The sequence below is a fragment of the Staurois parvus genome, unplaced genomic scaffold (genome assembly GCF_062004578.1).
Source record: "Staurois parvus isolate SC_StPar_1 unplaced genomic scaffold, SC_StPar_1.0 ptg003148l, whole genome shotgun sequence".
Lineage (NCBI taxonomy): Eukaryota > Metazoa > Chordata > Amphibia > Anura > Ranidae > Staurois > Staurois parvus.
Genome location: NW_028320944.1, coordinates 140,269 through 156,236, shown reverse-complemented (window position 1 = coordinate 156,236; position 15,968 = coordinate 140,269). Strand labels below are relative to the sequence as shown.

At 56.3% G+C, this 15,968-nt stretch overlaps 1 long non-coding RNA gene across 1 annotated transcript; it reads right to left on the bottom strand.

Annotated features, from left to right (window-relative positions):
- Window positions 1–238: 238 nt before the first annotated feature.
- Window positions 239–14,616, bottom strand: LOC149428541 (uncharacterized). Its single transcript, XR_016310717.1, has 4 exons — window positions 14,469–14,616; window positions 7,186–7,267; window positions 1,962–2,089; window positions 239–321 (listed from the first exon to the last, which is right to left on the bottom strand). It is a non-coding gene; the product is annotated as an uncharacterized LOC149428541 (long non-coding RNA).
- Between the last annotated feature and the right edge of the window lie 1,352 nt (window positions 14,617–15,968).

Genomic DNA, 15,968 nt, shown 5'->3' with positions numbered 1-15,968 from the left:
GAGAGAGATCTGGACACCGAGCACGGCGAATGTACAAGGGTCAGAAGGGCCAATAAAGACACATTAGACCCCCCAGGAGAAATATCAGAAATATAGAATCTAACAAAAAGTAATTACATTCGGCCTACATATGCTTATGCAATTCTGACTTTTTAAAAGAACTTCAGGGCGTCACTCGCTGCCACGCCCAGACAGGAATGTAGCGGAGCTTACGATTGGGTAGCTTGGCGCTGGTTACCTTGGAAGAAGGTGCAGAATTCCGGGGGCAGGGCGGCCGGGGAAAACTTGTATTTACTCTTTTCTTTTGCACTTACAATTTCCCTGAAGAGCAGAAAACAGAAGAAGGTTACAGTGAATGGTGGGGGGGGGGGATCTGGTGTCACTCCAGATTATAGATATGATATTAAGGACTGAAGGTGGGAAGTATAAAAGATTGAAGATGGACAACAAAAGGGGACGCTTGAGGGGCAACAATAGGGGATGCATGGGGGGCAACAAAAGGGGGTGTCTGAGGGACAGCAATAGGGGACGCTCGAGGGGCAACAAAAGGGGACGCTCGAGGGGCAACAAAAGGGGACGCTCGAGGGGCCACAAAAGGGGACGCTCGAGGGGCCACAAAAGGGGACGCTCGAGGGGCCACAAAAGGGGACGCTCGAGGGGCAACAAAAGGGGACGCTCGAGGGGCAACAAAAGGGGACGCTCGAGGGGCAACAAAAGGGGACGCTCGAGGGGCAACAAAAGGGGACGCTGGAGGGGCAACAAAAGGGGACGCTCGAGGGGCAACAAAAGGGGACGCTCGAGGGACCACAAAAGGGGACGCTCGAGGGGCCACAAAAGGGGACGCTCGAGGGGCCACAAAAGGGGACGCTCGAGGGGCAACAAAAGGGGACGCTCGAGGGGCAACAAAAGGGGACTCTCGAGGGGCAACAAAAGGGGACGCTCGAGGGGCAACAAAAGGGGACGCTCGAGGGGCAACAAAAGGGGACGCTCGAGGGGCCACAAAAGGGGACGCTCGAGGGGCCACAAAAGGGGACGCTCGAGGGGCAACAAAAGGGGACGCTCGAGGGGCCACAAAAGGGGACGCTCGAGGGGCAACAAAAGGGGACGCTCGAGGGGCCACAAAAGGGGACGCTGGAGGGGCCACAAAAGGGGACGCTCGAGGGGCCACACAAGGGGACTCTTGAGGGACCACAAAAGGGGACGCTCGATGGGCCACAAAAGGGGACGCTCGATGGGCCACAAAAGGGGGACGCTCGAGGGGCCACAAAAGGGGACGCTCGAGGGGCCACAAAAGGGGACGCTCGAGGGGCAACAAAAGGGGACTCTCGAGGGGCAACAAAAGGGGACGCTCGAGGGGCAACAAAAGGGGACGCTCGAGGGGCCACAAAAGGGGACGCTCGAGGGGCCACAAAAGGGGGACGCTCGAGGGGCCACAAAAGGGGACTCTCGAGGGGCAACAAAAGGGGACGCTCGAGGGGCAACAAAAGGGGACGCTCGAGGGGCAACAAAAGGGGACGCTCGAGGGGCAACAAAAGGGGACGCTCGAGGGGCAACAAAATGCAGTGTCTGAGGGGCAATAAAAGGGGATGCGTGAGGGGACTCAAAAACGCGGCGCCCGAGGGCAGTCCAAACGCGGCGCCCGAGGGCAGTCCAAACGCGGCGCCCGAGGGCAGTCCAAACGCGGCGCCCGAGGGCAGTCCAAACGCGGCGCCCGAGGGCAGTCCAAACGCGGCGCCCGAGGGCAGTCCAAACGCGGCGCCCGAGGGCAGTCCAAACGCGGCGCCCGAGGGCCTCTAGATTGGATATTTTAGGGACCATAGATCAGATGTTGTAGGGACTGTAGATCATCTGTATTGCGGATCATTAATTGTATGTGTTTGAGACTCTAGAATGGAAACTTTAGGGACCGTAAAAAAATGTTTAGGGGAAAAAAAAAAGTCATATTTCACTTGACTCCGTACCCTCCGAGCTGTCTGCGCCACGTCTGGTAGGGATCGAAGAGACATTCGCACAGGTGCAGCGCGTAGATGGTGACCTTCTCCGTCAGGGACCACAGCTCCTCGTGGTCCTCATCTGCTGGGCTTTTCAACTACAAAAAAGAAGACTTAATCGCAACGGACACAGCCCCGCAGCGCGCTCGAACAGCCCCGCAGCGCGCTCGAACAGCCCCGCAGCGCGCTCGAACAGCCCCGCAGCGCGCTCACACAGCCCCGCAGCGTGCTCACACAGCCCCGCAGCGCGCTCACACAGCCCCGCAGCGCGCTCACACAGCCCCGCAGCGCGCTCACACAGCCCCGCAGCGCGCTCACACAGCCCCGCAGCGCGCTCACACAGCCCCGCAGAGCGCTCCCACAGCCCCGCAGCGCGCTCGTACAGCCCCGCAGCACACTCACACAGCCCCGCAGAGCGCTCACACAGCCCCGCAGCGCGCTCACACAAGCCCCGCAGCGCGCTCACACAGCCCCGCAGCGCGCTCACACAGCCCCGCAGCGCGCTCACACAGCCCCGCAGCGCGCTCACACAGCCCCGCAGAGCGCTCACACAGCCCCGCAGAGAGCTCACACAGCCCCGCAGCGCGCTCACACAGCCCCGCAGCGCGCTCACACAGCCCCGCAGCGCGCTCACACAGCCCCGCAGCGCGCTCACACAGCCCCGCAGCGCGCTCACACAGCCCCGCAGCGCGCTCACACAGCCCCGCAGCGCGCTCACACAGCCTCGCAGCGCGCTCACACAGCCCCGCAGCGCGGATTACTCTTTTTGTCAATAACGGGTAAATAATTAAGCTGATCATTTTTTTTTTATTTACGCTCCATATTCGCAGCTCTCAGGCTAGGCTCAGACCTTTGTATGCTGGGAAAGTGCACAAAAAATCGCATTGCTTTCTGAAACATCCTGTGCTTTAGCGTGCCATTAACCACTTCTTGTCCGGCCGCTGTTTATAAACGGCAGGACGGTGGCAGTGCAGGGGCGGGTTGACGTTCATAAACGGCACACGCATTTTCAAGCTGTGCACGCTCCCTGGGAGTGCGCAGCACTGCAATCTGGTGCCCGCTGTGTCCTCCGAACACCGATCGTCGGACGGGACCTCTGTGTGAGGTTCCGATCATGTGATCACTGATTGGCCAATCAGTGATCACATGCAGAGTAGTAAGCAAGATGTCACTTCTGACATCATTGCTTACTACGTGTGAAATCTGTGAATGATCACAAAGATCACATGGTACAGGGCTATTCACAACAGCCTTGTACCATGTGACAAGCTGTGACCAATCACAGCTCACACAGTAGTTCTCAATGACTGCAAGAATGCAGACAGAGAGAAGGAGAAATGATTGCTTTTACAGCCTTTATGGGTGTAAAAGCAATCGGTGTACAAAAAAAAAAAAATCTTTATCACCCCCCACAAGTAGTACAGTGTCACCATGGTGACTGTACTGCTAGGGTGATAGTATGTAAAGAAAAAAAAAAAAACAAAAAAACAATTAAAAATACATAAAGATGTAAAAAAAATGTTTAAATTATAATTTTGGTTATAAATTAATTTGGGTTATTTTTTTTTTACTAAAAGATAACGGAATACATTTTGGCTGAGATTTATGATGAAATATTATTTAATTGCAAAATTTTATAAGAAAAACACTTTTTTCAAAATTTTTGGACTTTTTCATTTATATATCAAAAAAAAAATATAAATCCCAGCGGTGAATAAATACCCCCAAAATAAAGCTTTATCTGTCTCAAAAAAATGCAAAACATTTCATATGGGTACAGTGTTTGCATGACCGTGCAATTGTCATTCAAAGTGTGATAGCGCTGAAAGCTGAAAATTGGCCTGGACTGGAAGGGGGGGGGGGGGGGGGGGAGAGTCCGGACTGGAAGGGGGGGGGGGGGGGAGTGTCCAGACTGGAAGGGGGGGGGGGGGAAAGTGTCCGGACTGGAAGGGGGAGGGGAAAGTGTCCGGACTGGAAGGGGGGGGAAGTGTCCGGACTGGAAGGGGGGGGGGGGGGAAAGTGTCCGGACTGGAAGGGGGGGGGGGAAAGTGTCCGGACTGGAAGGGGGGGGGGGGAAGTGTCCGGACTGGAAGGGGGGGGGGGGAAGTGTCCGGACTGGAAGGGGGGGGGGGAAGTGTCCGGACTGGAAGGGGGGGGGAAAGTGTCCGGACTGGAAGGGGGGGGGGGGGGGGGAAGTGTCCGGACTGGAAGGGGGGAGGGGGGGGAGTGTCCGGACTGGAAGGGGGGGAAAGTGTCCGGACTGGAAGGGGGGGAAAGTGTCCGGACTGGAAGGGGGGGAAAGTGTCCGGACTGGAAGGGGGGGAAAGTGTCCGGACTGGAAGGGGGGGAAAGTGTCCGGACTGGAAGGGGGGGAAAGTGTCCAGACATGAAGAGGGGGGGGGGAGTGTCCGGACTGGAAGGGGGGAGAAAGTGTCCGGACTGGAAGGGGGGGAAAGTGTCCGGACTGGAAGGGGGGGAAAGTGTCCGGACTGGAAGGGGGGGAAAGTGTCCGGACTGGAAGGGGGGGAAAGTGTCCGGACTGGAAGGGGGGGAAAGTGTCCGGACTGGAAGGGGGGGAAAGTGTCCGGACATGAAGAGGGGGGGGAGTGTCCGGACTGGAAGGGGGGGGGGGGGAAAGTGTCCGGACTGGAAGGGGGGGGGGGAAAGTGTCCGGACTGGAAGGGGGGGGGGGAAAGTGTCCGGACTGGAAGGGGGGGGGGAAAGTGTCCGGACTGGAAGGGGGGGGGGAAAGTGTCCGGACTGGAAGGGGGGGGGGGGAAAGTGTCCGGACTGGAAGGGGGGGGGGGAAAGTGTCCGGACTGGAAGGGGGGGAAAGTGTCCGGACTGGAAGGGGGGGAAAGTGTCCAGACATGAAGAGGGGGGGGGGAGTGTCCGGACTGGAAGGGGGGGGGGGGAAGTGTCCGGACTGGAAGGGGGGGAAAGTGTCCGGACTGGAAGGGGGGGAAAGTGTCCGGACTGGAAGGGGGGGAAAGTGTCCGGACTGGAAGGGGGGGAAAGTGTCCGGACTGGAAGGGGGGGAAAGTGTCCGGACTGGAAGGGGGGAAAGTGTCCGGACTGGAAGGGGGGGAAAGTGTCCAGACATGAAGAGGGGGGGGGAGTGTCCGGACTGGAAGGGGGGGGAAGTGACCAGACTGGAAGGGGGGGGGGAAGTGTCCAGACTGGAAGGGGGGGGGGGGTGTCCGGACTGGAAGGGGGGGAAAGTGTCCGGACTGGAAGGGGGGGAAAGTGTCCGGACTGGAAGGGGGGGAAAGTGTCCGGACTGGAAGGGGGGGAAAGTGTCCGGACTGGAAGGGGGGGAAAGTGTCCAGACATGAAGAGGGGGGGGGAGTGTCCGGACTGGAAGGGGGGGGGAAGTGACCAGACTGGAAGGGGGGGGGGGAAGTGTCCAGACTGGAAGGGGGGGGGGAAGTGTCCGGACTGGAAGGGGGGGAAAGTGTCCGGACTGGAAGGGGGGGAAAGTGTCCGGACTGGAAGGGGGGGAAAGTGTCCGGACTGGAAGGGGGGGAAAGTGTCCGGACTGGAAGGGGGGGAAAGTGTTCGGACTGGAAGGGGGGGAAAGTGTCCGGACTGGAAGGGGGGGAAAGTGTCCGGACTGGAAGGGGGGGAAAGTGTCCGGACTGGAAGGGGGGGAAAGTGTCCGGACTGGAAGGGGGGGAAAGTTTCCGGACTGGAAGGGGGGGAAAGTGTCCGGACTGGAAGGGGGGGAAAGTGTCCGGACTGGAAGGGGGGGAAAGTGTCCGGACTGGAAGGGGGGGAAAGTGTCCAGACATGAAGAGGGGGGGGAGTGTCCGGACTGGAAGGGGGGGGGGGGAAGTGTCCGGACTGGAAGGGGGGGAAAGTGTCCGGACTGGAAGGGGGGGAAAGTGTCCGGACTGGAAGGGGGGGAAAGTGTCCGGACTGGAAGGGGGGGAAAGTGTCCGGACTGGAAGGGGGGGAAAGTGTCCGGACTGGAAGGGGGGGAAAGTGTCCGGACTGGAAGGGGGGAAAGTGTCCGGACTGAAAGGGGGGGAAAGTGTCCGGACTGGAAGGGGGGGGGGGAAAGTGTCCGGACTGGAAGGGGGGGGGGAAAGTGTCCGGACTGGAAGGGGGGGGGGAAAGTGTCCGGACTGGAAGGGGGGGGGGAAAGTGTCCGGACTGGAAGGGGGGGGGGGAAAGTGTCCGGACTGGAAGGGGGGGGGGGAAAGTGTCCGGACTGGAAGGGGGGGGGAAGTGTCCGGACTGGAAGGGGGGGGGGGAAGTGTCCGGACTGGAAGGGGGGGGGGGAAAGTGTCCGGACTGGAAGGGGGGGGGGAAAGTGTCCGGACTGGAAGGGGGGGGGGAAAGTGTCCGGACTGGAAGGGGGGGGGGGGAAAAGTGTCCGGACTGGGGGGGGGGAAAGTGTCCGGACTGGAAGGGGGGGAAAGTGTCCGGACTGGAAGGGGGGGAAAGTGTCCGGACTGGAAGGGGGGGAAAGTGTCTGGACTGGAAGGGGGGAAAGTGTCCGGACTGGAAGGGGGGGGAAGTGTCTGGACTGGAAGGGGGGGGGGGGAAGTGTCCAAACATGAAGAGGGGGGGGGGGTGTCCGGACTGGAAGGGGTTAAGGCTTGCTTCGTGCCTACAGGTGCCGGCGCATTTCCACGCATTTCTCTCGCCTTCCCCTAGAGGGCAGCCTATTAATCGCATTGAGTTGCCCTACACGTGAGGAACGTGGAAAAGAATTCATTGGTTCTTTTCCAAAACCGCGGTACGGCGCACATGCTTGCAGACACGCGGTGGCGCCACTAACAATTCATGCAACGCGTTTGGGAATTTTGCGCACATTCCCATCATGCAAAGGTCTGAACCTAGCCTAATCGTGAACGGAACCCCCGTGCATCTACAAACGCACAGACCAAACCGCATGGTGCCACAGCACAGCACCATGGATTTCGGTGCAGCAGGTATTTTTTGGGGGGGGGAGGTTATGAAGGAGTCAGGGACTTTCCCTTCTGTGAGGACTTTCCACCCACAAATGACCCCATGGGATCATTGTGGAGTGGTCCAAAGCCGTACCGGATCAGGATCTGACCGGCTTGTTTCAGGACAGGCAGCCAGATGGTGATTTCAGAAGGTGTTCATCTGCGGGCCAATGGGGCGCTTCCCTATAGGACTGGTCGTCTCTCATTGGTGCAGCGAGCGGATGGGAGGGGCTCACCTTTATAGCAGACGCGGTCAGAAGACGGATCACCTCGCTGACGAAAACTGGCGTCTTCTCCTTCTCTACATTCTCCAGATTCCTGCAAGATGGACAAGGACCAGGTCAGTCATGGAGGACTACCCCAGGTAGGTGGCCATAGACACAGCCATGGGTGACCATTCATACCATGAGGGGGGTAAGTGTTCCCGTGAATCGTCTGTAGGGCAGCCCATTCGCTTTTGAGCGACAAGCTCAGGAAAGGGGCCCCGGACCCCTTTTCAAAAATTGTGCTGCACCGAGCCGTATGGTGCATGCTCACTCTTCCAGGCTGAAAGCATCATTCGGCTACTTCCTCTGAGCCCAGGCTGTCATGGACCCACCCACTACTTCCTCTGAGCCCAGGCTGTCATGGACCCACTCACTACTTCCTCTGAGCCCAGGCTGTCATGGACCCACTCACTACTTCCTCTGAGCCAAGGCTGTCATGGACCCATCCACTACTTCCTCTGAGCCCAGGCAGTCATGGACCCATCCACTACTTCCTCTGAGCCCAGGCTGTCATAGACCGACCCACTACTTCCTCTGAGCCCAGGCTGTCATGGACCCACCCACTACTTCCTGAGCCCAGGCTGTCATGGACCCACTCACTACTTCCTCTGAGCCCAGGTTGTCATGGACCCACCCCTAAGCTTGAGACTGGGCAGTGAAAGGAGAAGCGGCAAATTGAGGAGTTCTTTTTTTCCCCACTCTGCTCTCTCCTCCTCTCAGCATGCTCCTTGTCTATTAAAAATCCAAGCACAATATTCCCAACGCACGCGCTCCTGAGAATGGCTGGAAACCGAAGATGTTCGAACGGGAAAGGTCACCGACACACCGGGATCCTGTTCACTGCGGGCACAGCTCTGACTGTAAGGGGCACTGTGATAGGGGATCCTGATGTATGGGGACACCTGATATAGGGGGACACTGTGATGGGGACACCTGATATAGGGGGACACTGATGGGGACAACTGATGTATATGGGCACTGTGATGGGGACACCTGATGTATATGGGCACAGTGATGGGGACACCTGATGTATGGATGGGGACACTGTTATAGGAACATCTGATGTATGGGGACACCTGATATAGGGGGACACCTGATATAGGGGGACATTGTGATGGGGACACCTGATGTATATGGGCACTGTGATGGGGACACCTGATGTATGGGGACATTGTGATGGGGACACCTGATGTATATGGGCACTGTGATGGGGACACCTGATGTATGGGGACACCCGATATAGGGGGACACTGACGGGGACACCCGATGTATGGGGGGTACTGTGATGGGGACACCCGATGTATGGGGGGTACTGTGATGGGGACACCCGATATAGGGGGGACACCTGATATAGGGGGACCACTGTGATGGGGAAACCCGATATAGGGGGGAAACCCGATATAGGGGGGAAACCCGATATGGGGGGGCACTGTGATGGGGGACCCCTAGCGGGTGGGGACTCTGTGATGGGGGACACCTAGCGGGTGGGGACTCTGTGATGGGGGACACCTAGCGGGTGGGGACTCTGTGATGGGGGACACCTAGCGGGTGGGGACTCTGTGATGGGGGACACCCGATCTAAGGGGGAGCTACGATGGGAACATCTGATGCAGGCTGGTAGGGGCCCCAGTGCTTTACTTTCTCCAGGGACCCATGATGGCCCTATTCATACTTCACAGGCACAGCCTCAATCATTCCTATGAATGCGCCACATCCATGGTGTCAGTGGGAGGAATGGCGCCACATCCATGGTGTCAGTGGGAGGAATGGCGCCACATCCATGGTGTCAGTGGGAGGAATGGCGCCACATCCATGGTGTCAGTGGGAGGAATGGCGCCACATCCATGGTGTCAGTGGGAGGAATGGCGCCACATCCATGGTGTCAGTGGGAGGAATGGCGCCACATCCATGGTGTCAGTGGGAGGAATGGCGCCACATCCATGGTGGCCTCCAGTGGTCCCTCAGAGTTCGGCATATCCAAAAGGAATGAATGGGGCCGCGGCACGCATGCGCAGCGTGGAGAAGAGCCATTCTAGACCTCGATGAAGCGAAGGTCACCGGGTCTGGGAAGGAAGGTGGACGCAAATCATGTTACTGGCAGGATCACCAGGTAAAAAAACACGACGCAGTCACATCTTAGGACCAGTAATGTCCAATTTAGGCCAACAGGACATTTTCCTTCTTGGGTGTATATATATCTATCTTTTGCCCATTGCACTGTATCGGGGGGGGGGGGGGGGGATCTTACAGGCGGGGGTTGGGGGGTTTCTTCTCCAGCATGTTTGGACGCACAGCTTCTAATATTATTTAAATGAATCAAATTTCCAGGAAACAAAACGATATTTATAAATGGGGACTTTCCACGGGGACTGAACGCGGCACCAACTGCCAGAAACGGGAATTTCCAAACCTATTCTGAACCCAATTCATCATTTCCCCCGAAATCACCAATCTGGGGGCCTCTCAGATCTGAGTCAGGAATATGATCAGGTGAATGAAAAGCTCATCAAAAGAGGCGTAATAAGGTGTAAAAGAAATGAAACAAAAGAAAAAAAAAAAAAAGTCGTGCTAGGCGATGTGACACCGGCCTCCCCTCCTGTCTTACACAGGTGTCCCATCCTTGGTGTCAGTGGGAGGAATAGTGCCCCATCACTGGTGTCAATGGGAGGAATAGTGCCCCATCACTGGTGTCAGTGGGAGGAATAGTGCCCCATCATTGGTATCAGTGGGAGGAATAGTGCCCCATCATTGGTGTCAGTGGGAGGAATAGTGCCCCATCACTGGTGTCAGTGGGAGGAATAGTGCCCTATCACTGGTGTCAGTGGGAGGAATAGTACCCCATCACTGGTGTCAGTGGGAGGAATAGTGCCCTATCACTGGTGTCAGTGGGAGGAATAGTGCCTCATCACTGGTGTCAGTGGGAGGAATAGTGCCCCATCACTGGTGTCAGTGGGAGGAATAGTGCCCCATCACTGGTGTCAGTGGGAGGAATAGTACCCCATCACTGGTGTCAGTGGGAGGAATAGTGCCTCATCATTGGTATCAGTGGGAGGAATAGTGCCCCATCATTGGTGTCAGTGGGAGGAATAGTGCCCCATCACTGGTGTCAGTGGGAGGAATAGTACCCCATCACTGGTGTCAGTGGGAGGAATAGTACCCCATCACTGGTGTCAGTGGGAGGAATAGTGTCCCATCATTGGTGTCAGTGGGAGGAATAGTGCCCCATCACTGGTGTCAGTGGGAGGAATAGTGTCCCATCATTGGTGTCAGTGGGAGGAATAGTGCCCCATCACTGGTGTCAGTGGGAGGAATAGTGCCCCATCATTGGTATCAGTGGGAGGAATAGTGCCTCATCATTGGTGTCAGGGGGAGGAATAGTGCCCCATCACTGGTGTCAGTGGGAGGAATAGTGCCTCATCATTGGTATCAGTGGGAGGAATAGTGCCCCATCATTGGTGTCAGTGGGAGGAATAGTGTCCCATCATTGGTGTCAGTGGGAGGAATAGTGCCCCATCATTGGTGTCAGTGGGAGGAATAGTGTCCCATCATTGGTGTCAGTGGGAGGAATAGCGTCCCATCATTGGTGTCAGGGGGAGGAATAGTGCCCCCATCATTGGTATCAGTGGGAGGAATAGTGCCCCATCATTGGTGTCAGTGGGAGGAATAGTGCCCCGTCATTGGTGTCAGGGGGAGGAATAGTGCCCCATCATTGGTATCAGTGGGAGGAATAGTGCCCCATCATTGGTGTCAGTGGAAGGAATAGTGCCCCATCATTGGTGTCAGTGGGAGGAATAGTGCCCCATCATTGGTGTCAGTGGGAGGAATAGTGCCCCATCATTGGTGTCAGTGGGAGGAATAGTGCCCCATCATTGGTGTCAGTGGGGGGAATAGTGCCCCATCATTGGTGTCAGTGGGAGGAATAGTGCCCCATCATTGGTGTCAGTGGGAGGAATGGTGCCCCATCATTGGTGTCAGTGGGAGGAATGGTGCCCCATCATTGGTGTCAGTGGGGGGAATAGTGCCCCATCATTGGTGTCAGTGGGAGGAATGGTGCCCCATCATTGGTGTCAGTGGGAGGAATAGTGCCCCATCATTGGTGCCAGTGGGAGGAATAGTGCCCCATCATTGGTGTCAGTGGAGGAATAGTGCCCCATCATTGGTGTCAGTGGGAAGAACACTACCCTATCTGGTCCAAGGTCCGCATGTTGGAGATCACTGATCTGGCCCTGTCCTCTTCAGCCTCATAGTCCCCCCCCCCCCCCATTGGATCTCAGTTCTTTCAGTCATGGAGGTCGGGAGCCCACGCTATAGGGTGTCACACGACACCACCGAGTCTGCTGACATCACATCCACGATGGCGGTTCCCAGCAGCAGTCTCAGGCTATTGGACGGCTACACCAGGGAGGCTCTAGCAGGTAAATAACCGGAATAAAACACAGAAAATCTTCCAGGAAGGATGTTGTGGAAACAAAGGATCTGGTGACAGGTGAGGAAAAAAAAAGTTACATTGTTACATGAAGACATCTGCTACCCCCCTCCCCCCCCCCCCCAAATCCTAACCCCCCCCCCCCCCACCCCAAATCCTAACCCCCTCCCCCCCGCCAGCCAGCCTTTTATTTGACAATTCTTCGGCCATCCTAGTGACACCACGGTGGTCTTCACTCGTCTCCACGCTGCGAGGATGAGGCCGGTTTCCACGGCAACTGCCGCGTCCGGACCCCCAAGCAGCGAGGAACTCATCCGACTCCCCCACAAACGTCTCCGGTGTGATTATGTAACCGTCCTATTTATAGGCAGATTCAGCCCACCATCGCCTCGGCGCTCCATTAACCCCTCGGGGCCGCAGGAGGAGAACAACGCAGCCTGGTATACATTTGTAACAAAAAAAAGTTACTTTATGGAATTAAAAAAAAACAAACAAAAAAAACCCCCCCAAAAAACAAGTTATTTTATGGAATGAAGAAAAAATAAATAAATAATTTTACGGAATGAAAAAAAAAAAAAAAAACAACAAAAAAAAAACAAAACTGCATTCTTCCTGGAATCTCGGTGCGCCAACATGAACATATAAGCGCTAAATATTGACATTTAGTAAAAACGTACAAAAATGACTTTTCCTGGCGCCAACATGGCGGCGCGCCATCACACGTATTCTGCTGCGGATTGGCGCCAGGAAAGGAAAATTCCACCAGGTATTCGATACAATTTCCCATTTTTCTTCATCAGAGATCTTTGCACGTTTCTTCCAGATCTGTGGAGCAGCTCACTGCTGCCCCCTCTGCTTGTGCGGGGGGGGGGGGGGGGGATGAGGGGGGATGAGGGGGTGCTGTCTCAGCTCCGCCCCCTTCTGTAGTATTCCTGTAGTGGGTGGGGCTTGCTAGGCCCCTCCCAAAGCTGTGCTCTATGCACAGTGTCTGTACAGCACAGTCAGTGCTACAACTACAAGGTAATATCTGAATACACTGATCATTGGTGTCAGTGGGAGGAATAGTGCCCCATCATTGGTGTCAGTGGGAGGAACAGTGCCCCATCATTGGTGTCAGTGGGAGGAACAGTGCCCCATCATTGGTGTCAGTGGGAGGAACAGTGCCCCATCATTGGTGTCAGTGGGAGGAATAGTGCCCCATCATTGGTGTCAGTGGGAGGAATAGTGCCCCATCATTGGTGTCAGTGGGAGGAACAGTGCCCCATCATTGGTGTCAGTGGGAGGAATAGCACCCCATCTTTGGTGTCAGTGGGAGGAACAGTGCCCCATCATTGGTGTCAGTGGGAGGAACAGTGCCCCATCATTGGTGTCAGTGGGAGGAACAGTGCCCCATCATTGGTGTCAGTGGGAGGAACAGTGCCCCATCATTGGTGTCAGTGGGAGGAACAGTGCCCCATCATTGGTGTCAGTGGGAGGAATAGTGCCCCATCATTGGTGTCAGTGGGAGGAATAGCACCCCATCTTTGGTGTCAGTGGGAGGAATAGCGCCCCATCACTGGTGTCAGTGGGAGGAATAGTGCCCCATCACTGGTGTCAGTGAGAGGAATAGTGCCCCATCACTGGTGTCAGTGGGAGGAATAGTGCCCCATCACTGGTGTCAGTGGGAGGAATAGTGCCCCATCACTGGTGTCAGTGGGAGGAATAGTGCCCCATCATTGGTGTCAGTGGGAGGAATAGTGCCCCATCATTGGTGTCAGTGGGGGGAATAGTGCCCCATCATTGGTGTCAGTGGGAGGAATAGTGCCCCATCACTGGTGTCAGTGGGAGGAATAGTGCCCCATCACTGGTGTCAGTGGGAGGAATAGTGCCCCATCATTGGTGTCAGTGGGGGGAATAGTGCCCCATCATTGGTGTCAGTGGGGGGAATAGTGCCCCATCATTGGTGTCAGTGGGGGGAATAGTGCCCCATCATTGGTGTCAGTGGGGGGAATAGTGCCCCATCATTGGTGTCAGTGGGGGGAATAGTGCCCCATCATTGGTGTCAGTTGGAGGAATAGTGCCCCTTCGTTGGTGTCAGTGGGAGGAATAGTGCCCCATCACTGGTGTCAGTGGGGGGAATAGTGGCCCATCGTTGGTGTCAGTGGAGGAATAGTGCCCCTTCGTTGGTGTCAGTGGGAGGAATAGTGTCCCTTCATTGGTGTCAGTGGGAGGAATAGTGTCCCTTCATTGGTGTCAGTGGGAGGAATAGTGCCCCATCATTGGTGTCAGTGGGAGGAATAGTGCCCCATCATTGGTGTCAGTGGGAGGAATAGTGCCCCATCATTGGTGTCAGTGGGAGGAATAGTGCCCCATCATTGGTGTCAGTGGGAGGAATAGTGCCCCATCATTGGTGTCAGTGGGAGGAATAGTGCCCCATCATTGGTGTCAGTGGGAGGAATAGTGCCCCATCATTGGTGTCAGTGGGAGGAATAGTGTCCCATCATTGGTGTCAGTGGGAGGAATAGTGCCCCATCATTGGTGTCAGTGGGAGGAATAGCACCCCATCATGGTTGATGAGTAGTCGATCGATAGACTTCGTGTTGTCACACAGACCTCCAGGGAAGAAGCTGTGCAGGAGCCTCAACATGGGCAATGACAGCAGTGATGCTGGTCATGTGATACGGATCCCTCTGGGGCCACAGGAAGAACTATGACATCACTATGACATCACCATCCAAAAGCCGGGCACGGCGGCAGAGATCTGCACAATGCCCGCCCACAGATACAAGTGAAGTCTGGCCAATCGATGAAGGTCGATGTCGAGAGTAATAAAATGATGGCGTCTCACCTGCTGATGATGATGAAGAATTCAGGAGGAGGAGTGCCTGGTTCAGGGTGGAGTGCTCCTTTAAATCCTCGGCGCAGTGACCCAGCTGCTGGCTCAGGACTTGGAGGACATCGCGGGGTAAGACGGGGATCTCCGAGGACGAATCTTCAGGTCTGAGGAGGGAGAAATAAAACGCACAGAAGGAAGAACACGGATCACTTTCCACGCTACAGGACAGCGCTCGCCCTTTAAATACAGCACAGATCGGGGGATGGGGAAGGGGGGGCGGGGTCAACTTTATGAAGCCCTCTGCTTTCTATCTGGCCTGGCCCGGGTCACATGGGGCTCTATTTACATTTTCCAGCTGAACGTAAACAAAGCCACCAAGTCACTGTCTGCATCTACAGCTGCACCGGCTGCACTGCACTCGTGTAGTCACCGGAGAGGACAAACTGCTGGAAGCAGGAAGCTCCAGTGTCCAGCAGAGGGAACCCATGGCGGAGGACCAGGACGGGGGACAAGTAAGGGCTTGCTCACACCCGTGCGGTGCGTTTCATGAAGGCAGCCGACTGCACCAAAATCGCGTTTCCTGTGCTGCAATTCATAAGGAATGGCACCGCGCTGCGCCAAAGCCTCTATGCTGCATTGCGGGGACGCATACATTGCCGCAACGCAGTAGTGTGAATGGGCCCCTAAGAATTCAGGGGTCCCTCCAAGGATCCGTGCTGCCGTGCATTTCAGGCTCCGCTCACACTTGTGCGAACGCAAAGTCACATGACAGGTCGCAGCCCCACCGTTTTCAATGGCGCCCGTTCGGATCTATGCGACTTAAGAGTCTCAGTCACTTTGAAAAGGTTCCTTCTGTGATGCAGCTTGGGTGCCGGAGGGTGTAGAGCCGCATCAAAAGTCGCACAAGTGTACAGGGAGCCTGAAGAGGCTGCGCAACGCATCCCAATGGGCCGAAAATAGCCTATGCGGCACGACTGGGAGTGCGCTGCACTGCGCGTGGCGAGGTGTGGTGCCGTTTGGACCGCACTTGGCACTGAAACGCAAAAATGCATGTCGCAGAGTGTCACTACAATGTGTGGATGGTCCCCTAAATGCGTGTTCTGGTTTTCAAAATGGGCGGCATGGGGGGGCCACCACCTGTATGGGGCCCTGGCCAGCAGGGGGGGCCCAGGCAGCTGGGTGAATCAGGCAGGGAGGGTGATCGCACGGCGGGCAATTACTGGAACCGATCCCCTGTAGGGCTCTCCCTGTAGCAGCTGAAAGCCATCGGGAGGGAAGAGAGAAGAAGCCGGCTTTCAGCTGCTGCAGGGAGAGCCCTACAGGGGATCGGTTCCAGTGATTGCCCGCTGTGTGATCACCCTCCCTGCCCACATCCGATTCACCCAGCTGCCTAGGCCCCACTGCTGGCCTGGGCCCCGTACAGGCGGTGACACAGTGAGTGATCAGTTCTGATCATTCACGGTGTTCATTCAGGAAAGGTCTTGAAAATGTGACATTTACCGGACCCCACCC